At 50.0% G+C, this 25,609-nt stretch overlaps 1 protein-coding gene across 7 annotated transcripts in view; it reads right to left on the bottom strand.

Moving 5' to 3' along the window:
• HIPK2 (homeodomain interacting protein kinase 2) overlaps positions 1 to 25,609 on the bottom strand; it is a 186,923-nt gene that overhangs the window by 94,786 nt on the left and 66,528 nt on the right. The window lies entirely within an intron of this gene.

Genomic DNA, 25,609 nt, shown 5'->3' with positions numbered 1-25,609 from the left:
GAGGGGGTGTCTAAAGGCATATCCACTCATCTAGGGTTTAATCAAGCTGTCGATGATAAGGATTAAAGATAAGTGGTCAGTGATGGAATTTTATGTATTTTTCAAAACTCTAAATGCCTACCACTTAAAAAAATTAATTTGTAACATTTGACAACGTATTTATTGAATTTTTATAATGTGCCAGGCGTTGTTAGGTGCTTGGGATATGGAGCACATTGGTGAAGAAAACAGACAAATGTGCTGAACACAGACCATCTGACGTTATTTAAGAATTTCAGGTTTAATTTTAACAAAGAACGTGGGTGTTAAGTTATCTCCAAGCTCTGTCTTAATCTCCCCTTCCGTGTGTCAGGTCCACCACCAGGCACCCTTGCCAGGACCAGGAGGCCAGCACTGGGGAGGAAATACTAGTTCCTTGGATTCCTAAACTTGCAAACATCAAGCAGTATGGAGTGGGTCTAATTATCAGCCCCTCCTGCTCCAAACTAAACAAAATTCTGGCCAAAACAGCCCAGCTTTGTGCTCAATAATATTCTGAGGCAGTTTTGGGGCTGGTGGATGGATGGGTGGATGGGAGAACAATCTAGATATGAGATGAAACAAGATTTCCCACCGAGAGGGCAAAGATCTCTGAGAAGAACCCAGCTAGGGCCCTTCCTAGCCATGCTCTGAACAGCTGAGTTTGAGCACACCAGTGGGTAAGTCTGGCCTTGTTCTCCAGCAACACGGGTTCCTGTCAGCCCAACCCACTGCCAGGTGCTGCCAAGGCTGGTAGACAGACACAAACTTCTCACTGGGCCTGGAGGGACAAGCCCAGCGCCCACCACGTGTGCGCACCTGCGCATGCTGCGTCCCTCACACTGCCCCTGAAGCCTGACCGGACCCAGCCTGGCGAGGTCCTGCTCCTCCTTGGCCGTGTGGGTCTGGCACGGACGACACTCATCCTCCGGATGCTCTCCTGGCTCTACAGGTTCCTCAGACTTCTCCACATTCATCCTCTCCGGCTCCTCTCTGGCCGCTGCCGCCAACCGGGAGTGTGGAGTAAGTGATAACCTGACCTCTGAAAGTCAGAAGCAGTGGAGGGCAGCCCGAGACTGGAAGACCCAGGAAGGTCTGGGGGAACTGGCTTCTTACTCTCCCACCTCTAGAGTCTGGGTCAGATGTCAAGAACCAGAAGGTGGGAGCTGACGGCTGCCGTCGGGGTCTCTTCCGAGGGCTATGCTGGGGGGTCTGCTCCCAGCTACAGGTACATATCTCAGAGGGCTGGTCTTCTACTTATTTTCTACTTTCTACTACAGCCTACAATTTTGGCACCAAATGTTTCCCTGAATAATGTGGTATGAGATAATATTTGTCTAGCACTTGTATGTCTCCGTTGACTACTATATTTTTTAACATCAGAGATGAATTTCCATGTACAATCATTTTCCCTCTTCTTACCTCCTCTCCAACCCACACCCGGAGAACCAACTTAACAATATTAACATTCACTACAAGGTGAATTCTGCTTATGTGTATATTTAATGTTACCAGTATAGAACCTGAAAAAAAAGTTGGTGAAAAGGACCGTTAACACACAAGACTTTGGGGTACTTTCAGGGGCTTTCGTGTATTAAAATATACTTATACTTTTACTTCTAGTTTTATTAAGTTCATGTCTTCAGGTATCATTGCAAGTCAAACCCCAGTATTCGCAAGGCATATGAAGAGAAATTCTCAAAATGAAAAAAACATAATTGCCAGTTGGTGACTCAGAGCAATAGCTAAAGATTAATCCTGTTATAGCCAGGAGGTGCCTTTTGAGTGCCAAATTTGCCCAGGATGTGAATGCAGCCGTGGACCCTCCCCAAGAGCTGGGGAAATAAGGGACTTCTGTCAGGGAGGCCTGCTCTGCTACAGGTGAGCACTGACCAAGTCGGGCCCAGGCAATCAGACAGAAGTGGCCCCATTTTGCTAGTGTTAATGGGGCTGCCTAATCCTATCACCACAATGAAGTTCATGCACAAAACAGAACCCTGAAGTTCTCATGATTAAGGTTTAGCCAGTACAAGTGCATCACCTTGAAGTTATTTATGTCACATCTTCTCTTATGAGAAAGAATCAACTTGCTATCCATTCTGGGATGAAAATAAATATTGCCTGTGAAACGGTCCCAAATTATTTTCATAAACGCCATTTACATGTATTCGCTGAACTGCTGAAGGTGCCCAGTACTCTGCCTGCTACAGGGGAGCTGTTCAGAAATGCTCCCACCTAATAAGCCCAGACCGGAGCTCTCCCCCTACAAACCTGCCCATCCCTGCCTGTCCCCCACGTCCTGCTGGTCCAAGGGTGGTCTGAGGGTGATGCCTGACTTCCACTGAACCACATGGCTCAGAACTCCAATGTCACGGCTTGAACTTTGCTAGAGACTAACTGGGGTCTAGAGGTACCTAACTCGAAATCAAAAAAAGAGGAGGAGGAGGAAAGGGTCGGGACAAATGAGTCAGTAACCCTGCGAGACACAGAGCTTCCCTGATGGGGTCAGAGACAGAGGCGGCACGGGGCGCAGGGGCACACGGGGGCCCAATGTCAGGGACTCGAGGACAGGAAGCAGCAAAGGTGACAGATTTCAAAGGGACAGCAGGGCAAGTGTTTGGAGGAGGCGTGCCCGGCGGGCCTCTGGAGCACCACCGAGCACATGTTGGCCGGTTAAAGGAGCAGGGACCACGTCAACGTGGAAACGCCTGCCTGTGTTTAGTGTCACGAGCACAGGACACGGCGTCAGCGGAGCCGGGCTGGGGTCCCACACACACACTCGGGCCCTTGATGGATGCCGAGCCCCCTCCCAACCTGGGGTCTGATCCCGGCCAAACTCGGCCACGCAGGCCTTCCGGCTACTCCTATTCAGCCCCTGGCCGGGGGCCTGAACCCTAAACCTAAACCTAGTATGTGTTTGACGTAAATGTGCTGAGTGAGACCTACACTGAAGGATGTGGGATTACATAATCATCAGATGGCTTTTGGTGCTTCAGTGCTGGGATTCTGTAGGAAAGGTTCTCTTTAGACAAAAGCAAACTCCCCTCCTTGCTATCACCGTCCAGTATTGGATATATATGGGGTGAGCTGCAGAGCCCCTATAGTTCTATAGTTTCTATTTTGCAAATATCTGGCACTGCTGCTGATAAAACTGAGCAACCAACAACACGGCAGTTGCTGGTCATTTAGCACTCGGATGAGCCCTTTACCATCATCATTAACAAACTTCAGCGTCCAGGTCTGCGGAGGGAGTGCCAGCGAACTTGATGTTCTCTTTTTATAAGACCACACGCTAGATAGCCAATGTAATTGAGGTTTGCTCTTTAGAGACTTTTTTCGCCCCTCATAGTAACATGTTGCTTGGAATCATTTAAACTCTGACCTGGCACCACTGTATGGGACACAACTTATGCATGAGAAGCTGGACTAAAATGAAAGCCGGGGTGTTGGGGGAGCAGGCTGGGGCTGGGGACCGCTGGCTCGTCTCCTTTCTGGCTCTGTGTCCTGGGGCACGGGAGGTTCTCAGCTTCCACATGCGTAAGTGGAGCTGATGAAACGGAGCTGTTCTGATGAGTAAAGGGAATCGTACACAAGATCATGCTCTGTAAAGTATACAATTATATTTATATATTAAAAAGAAGCAATAAATTAAGAACTGTGCCCTATGAAAGAACTCCAGATATTCTCTGGAATAGAAGTATGTATGTGGTACACTTATTTCTCCTTTCAGGGAAGGTACTGAAACTATCACAACCAGGTTGTATAAAGAGAGAAGTTTCCAGAAAATTCTTTATTCAAAAATAAAACTTAAGAAAGGTAAAAGGTATTTAATGTACCGACATGCATAAAATCTACTTTAAAAAAAAAAAAACAAAAACTAGTGCTCAGAGCAATGCCAGTCTGATGCAATCTCTAACCATAAAGTATCTGAAACAGTATTTTCTTTTTAGTTGAGATGTATAAATGCAGTAACATTTGGAGCTCATGTATTTGGCTTCAACGATGACCTAGAATATAATCCAGAAACTGGAAGTGAACTCCAAAAGGCCTTAGAGCGCCACAGACAGGTGTCCTGGAGTCCACACGTGAGGTTCGCGCGCGCCGCATGGTGAGGGGGTCAGGCCCTCCCCAAGAGCCTGCTTCACACAAACGCCACCGGGCAAGGGCAGAGCCGTGGGGCTGCCTCGGTGCCCCCTGCAATGTTCCACATCCTGGACATGCACAGCAATCCAACTAAGGGGCACAGGGCGGGTACTCTCCCCGCGGTGGGGACTGTGGCCCCAGACATTAAGGAGAACTCTGTCCTTTTCTGCAAAATGGGGGTGGGGGAGGCAGTTAAGAGCCATGTGATAGTAATTGTACTTTTCTTACTGTCTTCCAACTGAGATAATACAAAATGCCAGAAAGCTATGACAGCCAAGTAATGCTCTTCAACATATTCATCACAAGAACGTTTGTATGCCTCAAAAAAAAAAAAAAAAAGTCCTGTGCACCTGTACCAAATGTAACTAGTGTACGCACACTATGTGGGGGGAGCATAGAGAGTCCTCCTACATTTGTGACCAAGGCCCAGGCAGGGAAGCAGAAACTATGGGCCTCCAGCTCTGAAATCCCAGGAGTTAATGACTTGCTCAAGGTCACATGTCCGGCCTTGAGGCCAGAATCCAGGTCTTTCGGCTCCTGCGTCAGTATTTTTTCATCACCTTTAACAAGGTGGCTACTTGACTCTGCAGTCATGAATGGATTAGAACATCACACTGGAAGCGAGGAGGGCTCGGCACACGGACAGCAGTGAGCGGAGATGACTGAACCCTGGGAGGCTCTATGGCTTAGTGGTTACACAGTCATGGGCAGTTTTTTTAACCTCTCTGAGCCTGTTTCCTCATCTATAAAACGGCGATAATAACTAGCTGCAAGACTTGTGCAGAAAAGAGATAATGTACGTATAGTTCCCGGCACATAATGGGCACTTAATAAATGGCAGCTCTAGTTATTATCTTAATAACTCAATGAATATAGCTAACAGGAGCCTTTTAACTCTGGAGCAAAGAGAATGAAACATCTACATAGAATACGTAAGTGCATCTCTGTAGTTGAGCACATTTCATCACATCATAATGATAACCCTGAGGGATTCAGAAAAGGCTCAGCTGGGGGGAGAGCACCCTTTGGGGGGAGGAACCTGTGTTTGGGAGTCTGATGCTCTGGTCCCAATCCCAGCAGTCCTAGTTACTAGCCTTGTGACACTGGCCATTGGTTTCCTGAAACTCAATTTTCTCATCTACTAAATGGGGATAATAACGGTTGTCATGAGAATTAAATGTAGGCCTCTGGCCTTTAGCAGGTGCTTATTAAATGTCGGAGCCTTTCCCCCTTTGTCTTCTACTCCGTATCAGATGGCAGTGGGTGCTTTGCTGTCTTCTTGTTAGATTTGTGTCCAGAAAAATGAAAACATTTTTAAGTATGGTGTTGAAATGGGTAAGTTTCAGTCACCTGGAAAACTTATACACACAGGATATTCTTTAGTTTTCAGTATTGTGTGACTTGTGTGAGCATTTCTGAAAAAAATCTACATTCATTAGAGCACTAAAACACAGTATGCAGCATGCAGTAAGCATTTAATGAATACTTGCTGCAAATTGAATACATGAAAGGAGTGATAATCCAACCAAAAAACAAGCAACTTTTATGTGCATAAAAAGTGCAGTCTTGGGGCTTCCCTGGTGGCGTAGTGGTTAAGAATCTGCCTGCCAGTGCAGGAGACACGGGTTCGAACCCCGGTCCGGGAAGATCCCACATGCCGCGGAGCAGCTAAGCCCGTGTGCCACGACTACTGAGCCCGTGTGCCACAACTACTGAAGCCCGTGAGCCTAGAGCCCGTGCTCTGCAACAAGAGGAGCCACCACAATAAGCATGCGCACCGCAACGAAGAGTAGCCCACACTCTCCACAACTAGAGCAGGCCCGCGCACACCAACGAAGACCCAACGCAGCCAAAAATAAATAAAACAAATAAATTAAAAAAAAAAAAAGTGCAGTCTTTCCTTGCAATAATTCGTTCTAATCTGAGAAAAAAAATCTGGAATTGAAAAAGCAGGAACATACTTTTTTTCCTATTCAATAAATAATCAAGAATGGTTAAGTCTAGGTGTTCTGCACAACTCAGTACTTTGGGTTTCTCAAATTTCTCTTTTGACCTGGCTGACATAGACTATTTAACTTCGAGTTAGCTGAAATTCACTTCATTTTCCTGACTCGTGAAAGAGATGTATTCAGTAAAATCCATGCCCTCACAGCTCTCACACAGTTTGTCCTGCCCAGACACATGTGCACTCACAGTGCCACCAGACACCAGATGCGGGGCAAGAGCGAGGTTCTGTCACCCAGCCCAGCGAGCAACACCCTCTTCTCCACCATAGAGATAACGTGGACTGACCGTGACATCCCAGCCACACTCGGCTCGGAGCTCCGTGGGGCGTCCTCCCCCAGGGCAGGACCAAAGGCACATTCTTCCAGTGCAGGACCACCTCCTGTCTCTGGAGACACGTGGGCACACCGCCCTGGTCTACCTGAGTCTCAAAGGGCCACGGACCAGGGTTCAGCGGTCTGGACAAGACTACCGTCACCTGCCGGCCCGATCACTCCTGTACGTTCCAGTGCTGTCCATGGTCACGCGAGAACAGAGAAAGACGGTGAAATGTGAGGGATGGGGGCAGCAGTGTCTGCTTGGAGTTGGTGGAAGGATGCGGATGGGCAGAAGAAGGTGGGGGAGGAGGGCTGGGAGGAGGGTGATGGTCCCAGGCCAACCCGGGGCAACTGCCTGGGAATCACTTATGGGGCGAGATGCTGCCGCAGCCACATTAGAAATTCCCTGCAAAACGGCTGAATGATGCTACTTATCTGCCTCAGATGACGGTCACAATATAAAAATTCCCAGGGTCACCCCATTTTATAAGCCAGCTTCTCCTGGCTAGCTCCTCCTCAACACGTCCTCCTCTGGCTGCGACTTTGCCATTTTGTCAAGAAAACAAAATGCCCGTCTTCAGCTCAGCGCATGGGCTTCCCTCACCAACACCATCTCCACGAAAACCCAAGGAAAAAGTAACAAAAGTGACATACAGTTTATGAATATTCACACTGTCTCCCACTGGTGGGCCAGCAGCCACATGTGTTCTAGCATTAGAGGCAGAGGCTGCTGGCAGCTGGTTTTCCAGGAACAGCGGTCCTTGTCATCAAAGGGACCATCACAGCGGGCAGCTCCAGAGCCAAGGGTGAGGCCTAAATATAACTGCACAGCCGTCGAGAGGTCGGAAGCCACCTTTCATCACCGGCCAGCTGGGTGGCCTTGGGGGGTTCACCACACCACCTCCTGGGGCCACCCCATCCATGAAATGGGACTGATGATGTCAACCCAGTTACCCGACGTCAGTGCTTCCAGGAGGAAAACTTCTGTACGCATGACACAGAAATGGATCTAGCTGAGCTTGAGGACATTAGAAGAGGGCCAGAGGAAAGCAAAGAACCAGAACAAATCAGAGCTGTTCTACTGAACAATTTACAGGACGGAAAGTTTGTTACAACCAATACAAACTTTCAAGAGGACAAAGAATGTACACTCAAGAGAAAACTGTAGGGAAGGGAGATGTACAAATAGTCACTAAGTATCCCCCGTAAAAGACGGTTTGGACAAATCACCCCAAATCATGGCGAAGCATGACTGGGGAATAAAATGGCTGTAAAAATAGAGTTTAATGAAATCTTATCCCACTTAAGACAGCTTAACTTTGATCATACTAATTTCTAATTTTCCTTACTGGATTCTCCTTGAGAGAGGGGTCTGCTTCTGATTCATCATGGCACCCTGCCTGGCTTATGACAGGTATCCAATAAACGTTTACCGAATGAAGGAGGAACGAAAAGCTGTAAGTCAAGATTTGGAGAAGGGCAGACATATCATGAATGTTTACGACAGTTCTGGGAGAACTGGCCAGAAGGGGAAAGTGCATTGCAGACCAGCAGACACCAAGGCAAGGAGCAGATACCTGGAAAGCCATCGATAAGATAATGTTTGTGGAACTTTGGTTGGTTTTATGGAGAGTAGGGGGAAAAAAGCAAACATGTAAATATACATGTGGTAATATACAAATTCCTTTTTCACCTAAAGGCCTGTGAGAATAAAATCTAATTATCTACGTGGCAATCCAGGGGTGGGGGAGGGTGAAACGCAGAGTCTTTACTGATTAGGGAAGACAGTTAATGTGAAAACAAAACCCAGGTACTTTGTACATCCTCTAAATGGCAGGGCCAAGAAAGGGTGTGACACACAATGGGCACAGATGTAAGGAAGGGCAGAAAGGGCCAGGGGGAGGCAAGCATGAAAGGAAAGTACTTGCGTCTCCCTGGGGTCCACACTCTCCAGGGGACATACTCTCAGCATTTTCTTCTTCAGAGAGGTTGACATTTCCGTGCATTTCCACGGGCCACGCCTTGCATGTGTGGATTTCATTTAATCCTCACACTTTTCTAAAACAGTGTTGTTGTCCCAAATGTAGGGATTAGGAGGGTTAAATAACCCGCCCAAGGACATAGTAAGTTGCAGAACTAAGTTGCAGGTTTGCCTGCTCTAAAACCAGCAATACCATATACTTTAAGAATACTAAAAATGTCATAAACAAAGGTGTTTTTTTTTTTATACCAAGATTAGTCTCCGTTATAAGACAGAGGGAGAGAGCGAGAGCCACCCCCGGCTCACCGTCCACACCGCACCTGCTCTGCAGGTAAGATCATGCTCCTCAGAACAGTCCCAACCTCCACTTCTACACACTCGGTGCCTGGGGCCCTCAAAGACAGTGAAGATAAAGCTGTTGCTTTTCTTCCCGAGTCAAGGAAAAAACAAAACAAAACAAAATGTTCTTTAGTGTTTCAGCCTAGCACCAGAAAAGTATAAATGATCCTAAAAAATCTGCTTTTGTAAGGATTTTAAAATCAGCTCCCATAGTTACCGCACAAATACAGTTCTCAAAGCTACTCATATTCAAGCTGGCATTTTTAACAATGCTGGGTCCCACGTACAAATAAACCAAAAAGGGCCTAAATCTCAGTTCCCAGTAAAATCTCATCCCACTCCAACTTTTTAGCCTGAAAACGTTTTTTTTTTCTTTTTAAAAAGTAATTTATTGAGGTGAAATTCATATAACATAAAATTTACCATTCTGTGGTATTTAGTATATTTACGATACTGTGTGACCACTACCTCTGCCCAGTTCCAAAACATTTCCATCACTCCAAAGAAAAACCTCTTGCCCTTTCAGCAGTTTCACCCATTCCTCCCCCCTCCCTGCCCTGTCAACCACCAACCTGCATTATGTCTTTACGGGTTTATCTGTCCTGTTCATATAAAAAGAATCACACAACAGGAGACCTCTTGTGTCTGGCTCCTTGCACTCAGCATGTTGTTTTGGATGTACACCCATGTGGTAGGGTGTGTCAGAATTTCCTTCCTCTTCATAGCTGACTAATATTCCATTGTAGGGATATACCACAATTTGTTTAAACATTCATCCACTGCTGGACATTTGGGTGGTTTCCACCTTTGGTCTATTGTGAATAATGCTGCTATGGATGTACAAGTATTTGTCTGAGTACCTGTTTTTAATTCCTTTGGAGTGGAACTGTGGGTATCATCTGGTAATTTTACATTTAAAACTTTGAGGAACCGCCGAACTTTTCCATAGTGGCTGCACCATTTTACATACCCACCAGGAATGTAGGAAGGTTCCTGAAAAAGTTCTTTTAAACATATCTAATTTATGAAAAAAAATTCCTGACATGATTTTTTATTAATGCTGACCTTTGCAGCTCATGAAAGGCTTAGGGGATTTATGTAACAGCTTTCCTTTAACAGTCCTTGTGAAATCTCTAATCCTCAACACCCCCCCACCCCCCCATCAAGTATGGAGAATATGTTAATCACCAGAACGGACACCCAGGACATTTACAATCTAGCTAGTTGCCCAGGACTAACACTCAGGACACAATTACAAAACAAATCTAAGTCCAAAAGTTCCATCAAATGCAAGGAGGCATAAAATACAGAGTTTTAAATGCAACAAGAATTTATAGCAGACAAGGGAGAGATGCACGGAGAGCAAAGTGGCCAAAGAAAGATGAATAGAGAAATGAAGCCTGAGTAAGACCCTGAAGGACGGGTACAATAAATAAGAAACACAACAACCCCTGGCTTCCATCCAATGGCCGCCTCATGGACTGAGGGGTGCTCTGCTCTGTTACTGCAGGGTAGCTTGGGCAGCAAGCGTCCTGAGAAGGAAACAAAGAGCTGGGAACCTCACCCTGCCTCGCCAGCACAGAGCCCCACCTCATTTCCCAAGAGCGGCAGGAAGCAAATCTCCTGCAGAAGAACCCCCCTCCCACCTGCTAAGAAAGGCGACATTGTCGTGTTTCGTTAGAAATGTTCAATTTCTGTGGCAAAACAAACCCAGCAGTTCTCACGCTGTGCGGGCAAAACTGGAAGTATTTAAGTGTGGTGCGTCTGGCTTGCTAGATGGAAGGAGAAATCACATGAGTAGGTACAAGGTCCCTCCCCGCTTCCCCCGCGGTGCCTGGACCCCTCCACCGCGCCGAGGCTGTGTGTGCCTTCCTTTCACAGCAAGAAGTTAGATTTCTGTGTGGAAGGACGCTTCATCAAAGCGCAGGTCAGTGTGACACTCGGGCACACCCTGCCGTCCGAGGGCCGGGCAGGGCCTGGAGTGCGGGTCCCTGCGCCCCACGCCCGGGCGCGGTCCTCCGCAGCGCAGAAGCCCCCAGTACTTGAACTTCAGCGAGCTGACGGATCAACTGCTCTCTACCTGGCACTGCCGTTGTCTGCATCCATCCTATTTACATTTCTGGGGGTAAGCTCTTGGGGCCGAGGCTGACCGGTCCCCGAAAGCACCGAGGGGCGAGGTGCGGTGTTGCTACACGCCCCGGAGGACGCGCATGCGCACTGTGGCCGCGCGCCTGCCCCGTGGGCTCTCCCACCCGGACTCGTTCATTTCCAAGCGGGCGTAGATATCGTCCGGTTCTGCGAGTCAAAGACACCACCTTTCGCTACCACCGGGACAGGGAGGGAGCAACAAACAAAACCAAGCAGTATGCAAATCCCAGTGTCCGTGCGGAACCAAGCACGGACTCCCGACGTGACGGGAAAACAAATCATGGCTCCGCGGCCCCCTCCAGAGGACAGGCCGCCAGTCTGTATGAGGGTGGGGAGGGCAGGAGGGCAGGAGGGCGGACAGGAGCCTGCTCAGATCAAACACATTCCTGGGCCTGCGTGCGGCCCGGGCCTGTGCACGGGAGCTAGAGGCTGTGCCTGGGAGCTAGAGGCTGTGCCCCTGCATCCGACGTTGTTCTAGGTGTCTTGGCCCGGGGCCCTCCACCAGGGCAGGAATGGCCTGGACAGAGTGGGACACGCAGGCTGCACTCGTGGGGCTGGTCACCAACACGTGGGTGACCCCTGACAAGACACTGACCACACAGTGAGACGGGGACAACGCTGCCCGAGCTACCCTTGGAGTTATGATAATGGTCACATAAAGCTCCTGGAACACAGAAAATGCGAGTCACCATCGTAACCAAAGGCCCAGGCAAATACAGACGGTTAATTCCCCCCTCAGACAGGGTCTGCCCCACTTGGCACTTCTGCTGATTTCTTCGGTGGCTTCGTGTTCCTGAGACTTTTGTCCAAATGGGTGTGTTCCTAAGACATGCTCTCTCCGGAGGAGCTGCGGCACATTCCCCAAAGGTGGGGTGGGGGGGCCCGCGGTACCCACAGCATCTGCAGTGTCACGCACACAGGTGTCTGACATCACCTGCTGAAGAGAGCTTGTAAAGTAAAGCAATGAGATGAGGATATGGGTCTTTCTGTACAAACCATGACACAGAATATGAACAGGAAAAGCTAGAAAAAAAATTCTAATGGCTCATTTTCAGAGAAAAATCTATCTTCAATCTTACTGTTTCTGTCAGCACCAGCAGAAACCTCATTTGGGTCCGCATGGCCCCAAATTGAGAGCCACACATGAATACATTTCTTGCAGGGGCAGCAAAGCAATTAACTGGCAACCTTCTAAGAGCCGAGCTCTCGCTTAACTGTGTCCCCAGAGTCTACGTATGGTGGTGCCTTGGTGCCTGGAGATGTCCCACCACTGCTGTGTCCACCTGGATTAGCGTGGGAGAACCTTGGGGACACAGGTAGAGGAAGACAAGAAGAAGGAACGGGCAGGATAGAAAGGAAAGGCTGGGCGTGGTTAGAAATAGTAACCTATTTACAGTCTCCGCTATGCCCAAGGCTCGGAGGGGCTACGTGAGGCTAAGTACAGTGGGGCGAACTCACATAGACCTTCAAGGTGCCCACGGCCCTGGTGTGTTACGTCACCTGGTCCAGCTAAGGAGATGGCACGTCAGGGAGGTTAGGAGATTCACCTGAGTCACACGGTTGGTGGGACACTGAGACCCGGGTCTCTGTCTCCGCGTCACCTCCCTAGACGCCGCCAGTGGTGGCTGGTCATTTCAGGTCACTGTAAAGTGGGTTGATAACATCAGCCCTGGTTCTTTCACAGGGTCTGAGAGCCAGACTCTGGCCCCAGGAAGTGCATAATTTCCTTGGAGGTCAAATGGACAAGTGCATAACATGGCAGATTATACAACGTCCGAACGTCTCCGGAGGAAGAAACCATTTCTGGCTGTGGCAAATCTGGCACTTGGGCTCCACCACAGGAGCCGGACAGGGCTGGGTTCTGGGGCCTGGGTGCAGCGGAGGGCAGGGCAGGCATCCTGGGAACACTGTGGGCTCACACAGGTGCTGAGGGCGAGGCTGGGGCCTTGGAACAGGACTCCGAATTCCGGGCTGGGAACTGGGATGTGGGAGCTAGAGCAGGTAACAGAGGAGGGAACATGGAATCAAGGAAGGAGCTGGAGGGAGAAGGAGCTGTCTTCTGAGAAGGGAAAGGGCACATGCAAGAGCAAGGAAGGATGCCCCAGTTCTCCTCGGAACTAATGTACAGAGAGCAGCCTGGGTGGCATCACGGGGCATGGGAAACAGGGGTGGGGTGGCCATGAGCTCAGATCTGCAAACGCACGGACCTCTCATTGCCAGGAGAGTCACAGAAAACCCGCCTTCAACCGGCCACTCTGAGCTGCAGAGGACACCATGCAACATTTACATGCTGTGGGCTCGTTTCTTCCAAGGAAACAAGTGAAAAGTTCCTGTCAGTGGGGAGGGAACGGAAGGAACGTGGCTCTGTGCCCAGCATGTGGCCTTGGGTCACGGCCCAGTTATTGGGGTGCGTGGCCCAGGCCGTGCTCTTGGGAACTGGCCTCATCACGCCTGGGATCACCGCTGGGGACGGGAGCCCCTCTCCAAGGCCCATCACTCAGAATGCAGGCAACAGAACCCACTGCATCCAAGATGGCACGCAGGTGCCCTCTCTTTAGAGGGGATAAAAGACCTTTCCTACAAAACCAGCCACTTCTCTGTAATAAGCATGAATGTCCCCACAGATGAGAGGCCTGCCGTTGGGAAAAGCTGGTTTTAGGAAAGCTATTTTATCGAAAACGATGTTGCTTCACACCTGGATTTGCTGGCCACGGCCATGATGATGTAAGAGCCAAGGGCAGGGCGCTGTAGGCACAGTAAGGCTGGATGACCAAATTCCACGAAGACCATCTTCCTCCTGGACTCCGGCATTTCAGGGGTAACAGTCCCTCACTTCTCTGTCTCTAGCACTCACTGTCCTTCACTTTTAGAGGGTAAGTCCATGACCTATACATGAAACGGCAGATGTAAAGTAAAGAAACTGCGGGATAGAAGTGCTTCCGTCATCAGCAGCTGTTTATTCCCCAGAGTTGTTTTCATAGTTCCCTGGTCCAGCAGTTTCCAGAAATGATTGTTGCCCTGCTGGCCATCCTGTTACAGGATGAACAAAGATATCTCTTTTACCCAAACACAACACAACAAAAACAGGAAGAAAAACTAGGCAAGATAAAGTTGAAGGGCTTAATATTACCAACAGTTTTTTAAAGATCTTTAAGGGTAAATAGATTCTAAATTTTCACTTGGAATTTTTTAAATTTAATTTTCGGATGTAAGTTCTGTGAGTTTCCGCCTGTTACCACCACGACAGTCAGGACACAGAGCAGCGCCATCTCCCGAAGATCTCCCTGCCGCTCGTCAGGGTGAATATTCACCTTTCACAGTGAGAACATCTGACTCTCAGTGCCAGAGCTATTTCTGTTCTGGGGGTTCACACTTAGTTCATTTTTATTTGCCAATGTAAGTTCTAATTTACAAAGAGAAGAGGACTAGAAATCCTTCACTGGTGGTCAGTGGATGACAAAGAAGCGGCACCAACAGTTTATCCCTCATGTTCTGGCCAAAAAACTTTGATTTTTATAGTCAATAATTACATAAATAAGGTTGTGACTGTAGAGTCACTTCCCCAGTCACACGAAGCAGGATCTGAAGGGGCTCCAAATATGGGGAACCCTAGGGACCAGCCTACCTGCTGCCACTGACCTCGCACACCCACACTCTCCCCACGGAGCAACACACATCACATATACAATACACACTAACATACAACACACACTAACACACATTCACACATCCAACACACACCCCACACGTATAGTACATACCAACACACATTCACACACCCAACACACACACACACACACACACACACACACACACACACGCACACCTTCGGGGAGTCCTTGAGCAGAGTCCTGCCCATCACTCCAGTCTTGGCTCCTGGACCCTTCTGATGTCGGTGGAGACGGACAGTGGATACGGGAAGCATGGCAGGTGGCAAATGCAATGTAACCTCCTGAGGCTTCCCGTGCCCGCTCCCCACTGCCGTGAGGCTTGTGTGCCCAGCCCAAGTGCAGGATACACAGCTTCGCTGCAGGTACACGAGCAGCGGCAGGAGGGTGCCGGGCCCATGCCCTCAAGTCAAGCACGCTGCACCCGTGTCTCCCTCCTGACTCAGAGGAAGAGACGTTGCTCCTCTCCTCAAACGCTAACCCTTCACCATTGCACTGGACACCGTCCCTTCCTGACACCAGAGGAAACCCACCAAACATACTCCATTAGCGCCTACTGGATGTGAAGTACGTGCTGGGCCTCCACAGAGATGAAAAAGAAACGACACGTGATCCCAAGGAGCTCAGGAATACTGGGGATGTCGATAGCCTACAATGATACCAGGCCAAATAAAATAAGTGCTAAGCCAGAGGCACATACACCGGGAAGGGGGCCCAGGGGAGAGCGTGACGGTTACTTACAGCAGAGGCGAGGTGCGCACAGGTGAGCACACACCACAGTCATCTCGTTTAGTCCTTAGAACAACCTCAGGAACTGCTGTCGCACTGCCCTCATAAGAGAAAGAACAACGAGCCTCAGAGAGGTTTGGGAACTTGCCTAAGGTCACACAGCTATAAAGTAGCAGATCTGGAATTCAAATCCAGATCTCTGCCAATAGAGTGATGACGATAAGAATACTGATAATGATGGTAACAGTAGCGGCAGTAAAAGTAATAATAGCAGCTAACATGGGCTGAGTGCTTGCCACGTGCCAGGCACACGCTGAGCAGCGTGTGGGGAGCTTTATCCTCTGCGGGAGATCTTCGTTCACTCAGTTCCTAAGTATGAAGACAAAGTTACGGGGCACACGACTAGCATGTCTGTTAACATCTCAAAAACAGGAAAGCAGATCAGGGGTTAGCGGCCCAGAGGACAGGGCTGTCTCCACACGTGCAAGGTTCCCTAGTCAGGTCTTGCTGGGCTCGGCCCTTTCTTCATACTGGGAAGTCATTTCTAATTTTCTGTAAACGTGTAATGGGACATGACAGATGTTGGCTGATTTCAGGGAACTAATCTGTTAAAAGCTGAGTCAGCTGTCTTCAGGTTTTAAATTGAAATCTCACAGGTTGACGGAACGAACATTTTTGCTGAGATGTGTCTGCTCCCCAAAAGGCTGATAAAGGGGGCCCGTATGATCCAGGGTTTGGAGACGCTGGATGCCACGGGCCTGAGGTTTAGGGCAACAGTGAAAGGACTGTAGGAAGGACTACAAGAAGCTGGGCACGTGGGTGTTTCTGGTGTGTGACAGTGTGAGTTGAGCTATACACATATGGGGCCACTGATACCATCCATCCATCCGTCCATCCATCCATCCGTCCATCCGTCCATCCATCCATCCATCCATCCATCCATCCATCCATCCATTCGTTCGGCCAGTTAGTCACTCGCTCATTCAACAAAGGCGCCTTGGGGAACACACCTACGACAGCTCCGAGCACCAGCAGAGAGAACGTGGGAGAGAGTAACCGCCTCCACCTCACCCCACGGTTCTGACAAACTCATGCTTCAGGCACCTCCCCCTGCTCAGGTATCTTCTCTCTCAGACACAGCCTCCATCTCCCACCTCTAGTGGGCAGGCTGGCCAGATAAAAAAGGAGAGTGGGGTGGAGGCAAGATTCTTATTTTTTTTTTTTTTAGCTTTTCATTCAGATCTCCCAACTCCCCCCAAAACCAAAATTTGGAGTTCAACTCTGAATTCTTAGCCTGCAATACTTAAATTTGCCTACAAAGGCACTTCCCCTGTATTCCCTTTCCATTTAAAAATGACACACATGTCATCGGTGGGGAGGACGGAGTGGATCCCCGAGCGCAGGGCTGGAGCTCACACTCTGGGTCCTTCTGGGCTCGTGTCACGTTCCCGCTGATCTCGGCCACAGTCACGTGGTCTGTTCTGCTTCACAGTCTCCTCAAGCCCACCCAGTCCTTGAACAAGCTCGGCCCAAACAAAGGCACAGGAGAGTCAATACCCTCGAGGGCCCTCGGTCTCAAAGGGCCCAGAGCCCCAGCCTCCCCGCTCCTGGGGCACAGTCCCTGAGGCCTACAGCAGGCCCCTTGGAGGGAGAACGGAGCCACCCCCTAACTCCTCCCGGTCTCCCCCCACCCCATTCCCTTCCTCCTGCTTCCTGAGGTTTTCTCCCAAACAGACACGCTGCACCCAAGCCCTGCCTCAGGCTCTGCTCTGGGGACACCTAACCTACGACAATTGCTTCTACAATGTCACCATCTCCATCTCCGCCCAGGAACGAGGGCCACAGCCCAGTACTCATCACCAAGAGCCCTGCTCCTCCACCCGGCTTCAAGACCCGGTGAGCCAGAGGCCGATGGGGCCAAGGAAGAAAGGGAACGCTGGGCTCGAGCTGCCCTGGCAAGGCTGTGGCTGGGCGCTCCCTCCTCCTCTGGGGAGCTGGTGAGTGGGTGGGGAAAGGATGGCCCGATCTGTCCCAGCTGTGATGCAGAGATCTGTCCCAGCTGTGATGCAGAGACCCGCAGCAGGGGGAGGCCAAGGGCAGGGGGGAGGGGGCCCATTCACTGGGGAGGGCGCTCAGGACTCAGAACATATAATACAAGCGGCCCAGGGAGACTGGGCAAAGCGATTCAAAGGCAACATGCTCTGCCTTCTCGGCTTAAGGAGAGACATCTACACCGGGGTAGACGAGGACAGCGAAGCCTGGCACACCCACCGCTGGCTCCCCAGGGACAGCTCATTCCATGACAGATTCGGGGGCAGAGCTGCATAGCTGAGGGCACTCCTACTCATTTCTTGAAACCTCAGCACAAAGCACAGTGTCTGGCACATCTTCGGAATTCAAAAAATTACTTGTTCGATGCATAAATGAGGATTATAGCTCCAAACCCAGCTGTGGCTACAGGGAGAGTTCGGTAGCTACTAAGCGGTAAGTGCTCCGTCGATTGCAAATTATGCAAAAAGTCACGTGTATTAATGTCGCCTCTGTCCATCTGCTTCCCCTCCCAGCCACCCACTTGCCAGTTCACCAACCCACCCAGTAACCCCTCCTGTCGCACGCACCAACGATTTTTGGATCTTCACTGTCACCACCATTGAGGCATAAGGGGTCGGACCACCAGGAATCTAACAACGGGGCCCCGCGGCGGGGCTCTCAGCCACCCAGGTGAAGGGCAACAGCCCCGTACCAGGTTGCCCACAGCAGCCCCACTTCTCCCATTTTGACGCGGCAGGTGGTAACCCCCTCTGTGGGGCAACCGACTCTGGGATCCAAGCCACCTCTGGCAACAGCTCTCAAAGGACAAAATAATAATTTAAAAAATATAAATAAGTAACTAAAGCGGGAAGAAACTCCTGGAGGTGATGGATCTGTTTAAGGCATAAACTGTGGTGACGGTTTTACCTCCAAACTCACCAAGGTGTACACATTAAATATGTACAGCTTTTTGTATGTCAATCATACCTCAATACAGTGGCTTTAAAAAAAGAATTCGCCCCAGAGCTTGCTTAAATCTGTCATCTGGCTGCACCCCCCAGAGAGCCTGTTCCTTAGATTTCTTTTGCAACCCAGGAATCTCCATTTTTAACAAGCACCTGGGTGATACTTTGGCAGGAGGGTCCTTGGATCACCCTTTGAAAACAACTGGTTTATACCTGAGCTCAAGAGTGGTTCCAGCCCTACTGTCCTCACGTTTGGGGACATGTAGATGGCAATTCTGCAGCAAGGCAGAAAACTGGGCCAAGTTTCTGGGGCATGAACACTGCTTCTGCACCTGGGCCCTTGACCTCTGGGGTCGCTCTGGTTGGTTCATGTGGTCCGTGAATGTACATGGTTTTTCAGTGTCTTTGAAGCTGTGTGTGTGTCCTTGTGTGTATACGCATGTCTGTTGCATGTGTCTGTGTGTCTCCCTCCATGTGGCAGGCATCTATGTACATCAGCATCTCTGCTACAGCTGAGCATTAGCTTCTGTCACCAAGGCGCTTGCGAGCACACCTAGCTGTGCGTATGTCATGCATGGGCTTATACTGTGTTATCTGGGTTTATTCGTGTGACCGTGCACGTGCGTGTGTGTAGGCGGGACTGGAACACCAGGGCAGAGATACACTCAAATACACAGAGAGGTTCTCCCTTTAACTATTTCATACTAAAAAAACAAATTCGATTTCAAATTATTTCACCACACAACTCAAGGTCCTAGAGACAAGTAAGGGAAAACTAAAGACAACCTAATAGCCCAGATAACTTATTGATTACTTCTCCTCAGAAAAGACACTGCAACTCTCAAAGCTTTTACATATTTATAACCACCTCCCTCATCTGGGTGAATGAGACTGTCAGTGGGTGGAATGTTTCACTCAAAATTCTCAAGGGTAAACTAGAACCCTTTCCTGTTGTATCTACTAGTAATAAAACACAAATTAACTTAAAAAGCTAATGCCTGCAATGCAGATGCTTTCAGAGCTCTTCTTTTCAATCAAACCTAACTTCTAGTCAGGAATCTGCACAAGCTATGCAATTTTGGAAACTGTTTTTATGACTGTATTAAGTTATGCCCCTTTTTTGAAGTGACTTAGAGAAAGACATTTTGGAAGACACCGTGTTCCCTGCTGATGGGGAGGAGATGATGGAGGGTCCCCAGTTTGAGCCAATGAGGCCAAGGTCAGCCCACAGGAGACAACACTGTCCCCTGGCCATGGACTAAGCACAGGCCCTGGTCATAATGAGATCCAGATGCGGGGGTGTGGGTGGCTCACAGTTGACATTCTACCAATATACTGACTCCGTGGAACACAGTCAGCTGGGGATGGATGGGGCCAGGACTGGAGCTAAGGTCTCTGAACTCTCCTTCCAGAGGCTATTACTTGATAGCAGTGGTGGGACTTGAAACCCGGTTCTGGAGGCCAGAGCTTCACAGCTGTGCCTTAGGGAAAGCAAAGTCCATAAACAAAAGACAGCAAAACAAACAAACGAACAAAACGTATTCCCTCTAAGCCAACTCAGCAATCACAGTACCAGAATTTAAAAGCATTAAAAGTGTTCACATTTATACTGGCTACTGGCGGGGGATGGGGAGGGGATCCCCATTATAATCTAGGGCCTCTTCCCTTTATTTATGAATAACTACTACTGTCTCCTAGCCTCTGGGTTCTCCCCAACTTTTTGCCCCCACTTCAGTTGATTAACTTCACTAATATCCTTAACTTCACTGAATTACTCCTTTGTTAAGTCCAAGCCCCTCAAGCCTCCATCAAAATTCTCCACGGTCAGGCCTCCCTCACCTAACCCTTACTTGCCAGCCCAAGCCTTCAACTCCTTGCACATGTCACTGTCATCCCCCCTCCCCCCATCTTCCCTTATTAATTCCAATCTCTGTGCCTCTCAGGCTCCCCCCACCCCCATCTCACACTTCCTTTAAGATGGACCTCAAGAGTACTTCAATATAACTCGTTCTCTAAAAACCTTCCCTATTAACCCACCTCGCAAAATCTTTCACTGAGGGGGCTTCCCTGGTGGCGCAGTGGTTGAGAATCTGCCTGCTAATGCAGGGGACATGGGTTCGAGCCCTGGTCTGGGAAGATCCCACATGCCGCGGAGCAACTAGGCCCGTGAGCCACAACTACTGAGCCTGCGCGTCTGGAGCCTGTGCTCCGCAACAAGAGAGGCCGCGATAGTGAGAGGCCCGCGCACCGCAATGAAGAGTGGTTCCCGCTTGCCGCAACTAGAGAAAGCCCTAGCACAGAAATGAAGACCCAACATAGCAATCAATCAATCAATCAATCTTTAAAAAAAAAAAAAAAAAAAATCTTTCACTGACTTTGAATCTCTGTAACTGGTTTTTCTCATCACTGGTTCCCTAGAGTCTCGATGAATATCTGCTGAGTGATCAAACATTTGCAATATCAAAGTATCAGAAATACACTCTAGGCAATTTGTGTCTTTTAATCTCCTCAGAGAAACCATAAACTCCTCCAGATTAGAAATCTTGCGCCTTATCTCCTACCCGTCAGTACATCACAGGACACACAGTAGGCACCCAATGAACGTTTGATGAATTGAACTGAATTAAAATATATCTCCCCCCCCACCTAAAACAACCATGGAATCAATTTGAAGATAGTGTCTGAAACTAAAAGAACCAGGCAAAAAAGGTTACATTATTCTGAAAGAGTAGATTACTGGCCTTTTCTTTATGTCCTAAATTTTTATGCACGCCCCACCCTTTTTCTTTGGTCCTGGTAATGGTCTTAAGTGTTTCAAATTAAGTCTAGACAAGAGTATTTTGAATAACCGGAGCAGAAACAAAAAAATCCACACATTTTAATCGCTATCTCCTGCCTGAATGGCATGTCTTTTTGTTTGTTTTTCCTGAGTAGAGCTTAATATTTAGTCTTGTTTTCAGTTTGCTGGTCACACTGACAGTGGAAATACCCCAGCATCAATTTATTGCTTGCTCCAAAAAAAATAACTGGCATCAATGTAGAATCAAATGCAGTAGTCCCCCCTTAATCACAGTCAGCCGCGATCCAAAAAATATTAAGTGAAAAATTCCAGAAATAAACCATTCTTAAGTTTTAAATTGCCTGCTGTTCTGAGGAGTGTGATAAAGTCTCACAAAGTCCCGTTCTATCCCACGCAGGACAGGAATCTTCCGTTTGGCCGACACACCCTGCCCGTTTGTCTCCTAGTAGCTGGCTCGGTGATCAGACTGACTGTGGCCTCGTGGTGCTTGTGTCCAAGTAGCCCTTATTTTACTTAATAATGGCCCCCAATGGCAAGAACACTGATGCTGGTAATTCAGATACTCCAAAGAGAAGGCGGTAAAGTGCTCCCTTTAAGTGAAAAGGTGAAAGTTCTCCATTTAATAAGGAAAGAAAAAGAAAGTATGCTGAGGTTGCTAAGATCTACGGTAAGAATGAATCTTCTATCCGTTAAATTGTGAAGAAGGAAAAAAGAAACTCGTGCTAGTTTTGCTGTCGCACCTCAAACTGCAAGTTATGGCCACGGTGTGTGATAGGGCTTGGTTAAGATGGAAAAGGCACTGAATTTGTACAATAAGATATTTTGAGAGAGAGAGACACCACATTCACATAACTTTTATTACAGCATATTGTTGTAACTGTTCTATTGTATTATTAGTTATCAATGTTAATCTCTTACTGTGTCTAATTTGTAAATTTCCTATGCATACGGGTATGTATGCCGAGGAAAAAACACAGTGTACATAGGGTTCGGTACTATCCTCAGTTTCAGGGACATCCACTGGGGGTCTTGGAACGTAACCTGGAGGATAAGGCAGGGACTTCCAAGGTATGTTCACAGAAGTGCACAGGATCTGCTCCAGTTCCATCCCTTAGGGTGTGAACACTTCAAAGGAGACACCCTTAAGGACCCCTTTCTCTCTCAGTGGATCTCCCACCACCTGCACAAGCTCACCTCTGATTCCTCGTGGCGAGTCTTGGGGTGTGTGCAGGGAGAGGACTTTCTCCGGGGACACCCCTCTGGAGACTGGGGTGCAGTGGGTCTGGGGCAGGGCCGTGGCGGTAATGTGTTCTTAACATGCTCTCCAAGTGATTCTCATGCACAATAAAGCCTGTGACCAGCGTGGTTTGATGGTTTAACTAGGTAACTGACCTTCGAGTTGGAAGGTCAGGTTGGAAGGGGCTACCCACGCATCAGACTTAAACGATGAAAAAGGCAGCCTTTGTTTCCTGAAAAACACACGGTCAGGCTTGCTTCACAGGATACCTACGGCAATATGCCTGGCCTCGACCAAGCACGCGCCTAATAGCCGGGGGAAACCGTTTGCTCCCCGAGACACACCTACTTTTCCAGGCACACACCCCCCCCCCCCCCACGAGGACAGGAACATCTCTTTACATCAGACTGTTTCCACATCACTAGGCGGGGACGACAGTGGGCTGAGATATTTCATACTGTCCATTTAAAAACAGGGCAGGACATTAAATGTCCTCCTCTTTGAAAGTGAGGTCGCCGGGGGATGATGGCCCAGCTCAGATACAGGGGGCCCGGGGGACCCAGGCCCTGCCGAAGGCTGGATCCACGGGGTGGTGACTCCTCTACTCCAGGTGGCTCAAACACAGAGCCTCTCACGACGCAGCTGAAACCGCAGCTGAAACCGCCGACCTTCTCAGATAACAACGGACCACTGAAGAGCCTTCTCCACCCACCTCCTCTCCCCTGTAAGAGGCAACACAATCAGGAAAATCGACTGGACGAATGTGGCCGGGAGCCGGCTGTCCCACAGCAAGGACTGATGCCGCCCGGGCTGGAGGCTGTCCGCAAACCCTCAAACTGCTGTGTGTGGTAGCAAACTATTCCGGGGTTCAGACGAGACCCGGGGGAGGAACAGGATGCTGTGACCGATTTAGAGATGAAGCATCACTTCAGCAGAAACACTGGGCTGGCTTTCATGTTGACTGTGCCCTTGAAAGCAGAGCTGGGCACAGGGGGGCCACCATGAGGACCCGAAGGACACTCGCCTTTTTTGCTCAAAGCGACCACAGGAGGAAGGGGTCCTGCTCAGAAATTTATGCAACAGTCACATGAGGTCTAAAGAAAGGGGTCACCTCACAACCAGAGGGGGGGCTTCCAAGGCAAATGGGGGCACCGGGGCCGGAAGTGGAAGACAGAGAGGGGGGCTAAGGAAAGCCCTGGACTCGCGGCACACGAGCCTTCCACACTCGGCGGAGCGGTTTCTCCTGCCGCCCAGAGCTCCTGCGCTGGGGTCCCCGGTACCCGGGCACCGGGGCCGACACGAAAGCGCAGGAAGCCTGGAAAGTCTGTCTGCTGCGAGAGGGGTGCCACGTGTCACGTGGGCACAGGAAGGTGAGAACACGAGCGAGGCCAAGAGTCCCGAAGTCAGCTTACCCAGTGCATCAAGTTTGGCTCTAAGTATGCATTGCCTTTTAAATAGAATTTTTAAAAGCCTTTTTACAAGTTGCTCTGCTCAAGTTTTAGAAAACATGAATAAAGCCAGTATCATCCATTAAACGGCATCAAGTTAACAAAATAATAAAAGCCCGAGCAGCCTTGACTTCGCCGCAGTTCACCCTAAATTCAGGCCAAGACCTAGGAAGGAGCGGCCTGGCATGCTGAACTGGCACCCCCAAGTGTAGAGTGACAACGGCAGCGGGGAGCTGGCCAAGGCACTGGCTATCCCTCGGATGGGCTGGTGACCCTAGATGATGCCACCCAGAGCTCGCGTTCAGAGAAGGGCACTTTGTAAAGAGAACGCCTGTGGTTCCGGCCCCCGGCCAGCCTCCTCCTTCACCCTCTCCCCTGGGGTCCGCAGGGCCTGCTCCCTCCACCTTCAAGCCCAGGCTCCCCTTCCTCGGTGGCCACAGCCCTGGGCTCACAGCCTCCCTCTCTGCCTGGCTCTGGGGCTGCGGGCCTGACAGCAGACCGCAGAGGTGTAAGAAGCTGGTGAGCGGAGAGCAGCCGGGTGAGCAATAAAGATCCACCCCTCCCGGAGCCCAGCAGGGACGCAGATGCGAGGCTCCTTCCTGGATGCTCAGGGCAGGCGGGTGGGGGGAGGACAGCACGGGTGGAGGGGCCTAGAAACCTGTCTAATTCGGGACTGAGATGAGGGAGGTGAGGGGCAGTGGGGACGTGTGGCCTGTGACCACAGACCTCCCAGGGGAAGGGGTACGAGGTCAAGGACAGAGACCCACGGGCTGAGGGCCGGGCGAGGGCACCTGCGACACAGCCGGCCGGGCCGAGGGGTGAGCAAATCGGCAGACGAGGTGTGGGAGGGACGGGTGTGCCTCAGAACGTGTGACGGGCCAACTGTGCTGACGCGGCTCAAGCACATTCCCTGCCTTTCTCCGTGGCGGGGAAGGAGGTGTGGGGAAAGCACGTGCTCACTCGGGGGTCGGGCCAGTGGGGCTCGGGCACCGAGGAGTCGTGGGATCCTGGTTTTACTGCCCACGTGTCAACCTCTTAAATGTGTTGTCAGCCCCATCTTCTCATGGGAGTTTTAGTTTCGTATCTTGCCAACTTCCATTTTTCACCAGACCGTTCAACATCCCCTCAGACACAGCCCATCACCATCTCCCCAGAAGAGACTCACTTGCTTCCCATTTCCATCCAAGCCCTGTGCACTGACCACGCGCCAGATACGGAGCCAAGAACCCAGCTGCGTCCCGGCTCCGTCATCCAACAGCCCCAACACGGCTGGTGCCCGGACTCTCCCGGTTTATGGGTCAGGAACGCAGGGGTTAGAGAAACGAGGCCACCAGCCCAGTCGCACAGCTTAGCGAGTGGAGGGATGAGGCTTTCCTGACCCCAGAGCCAGTGCCCTCATCTGGGTCCCACCAGGGCAGCGATTCCTAACCCTGGCTGTGCACTGGGAGCCCCAGCGGAGCTGTGACAAACACCCACGTCGGACGCCACCCCCAGAGATGTCGATGACTCAGTTTGTGGGGACTGGGACCTAAATCAGGTTATTCCTTAAAGCCCGCTCCACCCACCGGTGATTCTGACACGGAGCCAAGGGTGGGAAGCAGTAAGCCACAGACTCCAGGATGGCGAGGGCCTTGCCTCTGCTCTCCTGGCTGCGTCCCGGTCCCCAGCGCTGTGCCTGGCTCATGTTAGAAGTGAAATAAATCCTTGTGGAACGAGTGAAGGAATGAAAGCGTCACACTTTCCCACCAAGGGTGCTACAATCCTTCATCTTCCTGACCCCA

This window comes from Balaenoptera ricei, chromosome 9 (genome assembly GCF_028023285.1).
Source record: "Balaenoptera ricei isolate mBalRic1 chromosome 9, mBalRic1.hap2, whole genome shotgun sequence".
NCBI lineage: Eukaryota > Metazoa > Chordata > Mammalia > Artiodactyla > Balaenopteridae > Balaenoptera > Balaenoptera ricei.
Note: the sequence above shows the minus strand (reverse complement) of the source record. Positions and strands in the feature narration are given on the sequence as shown.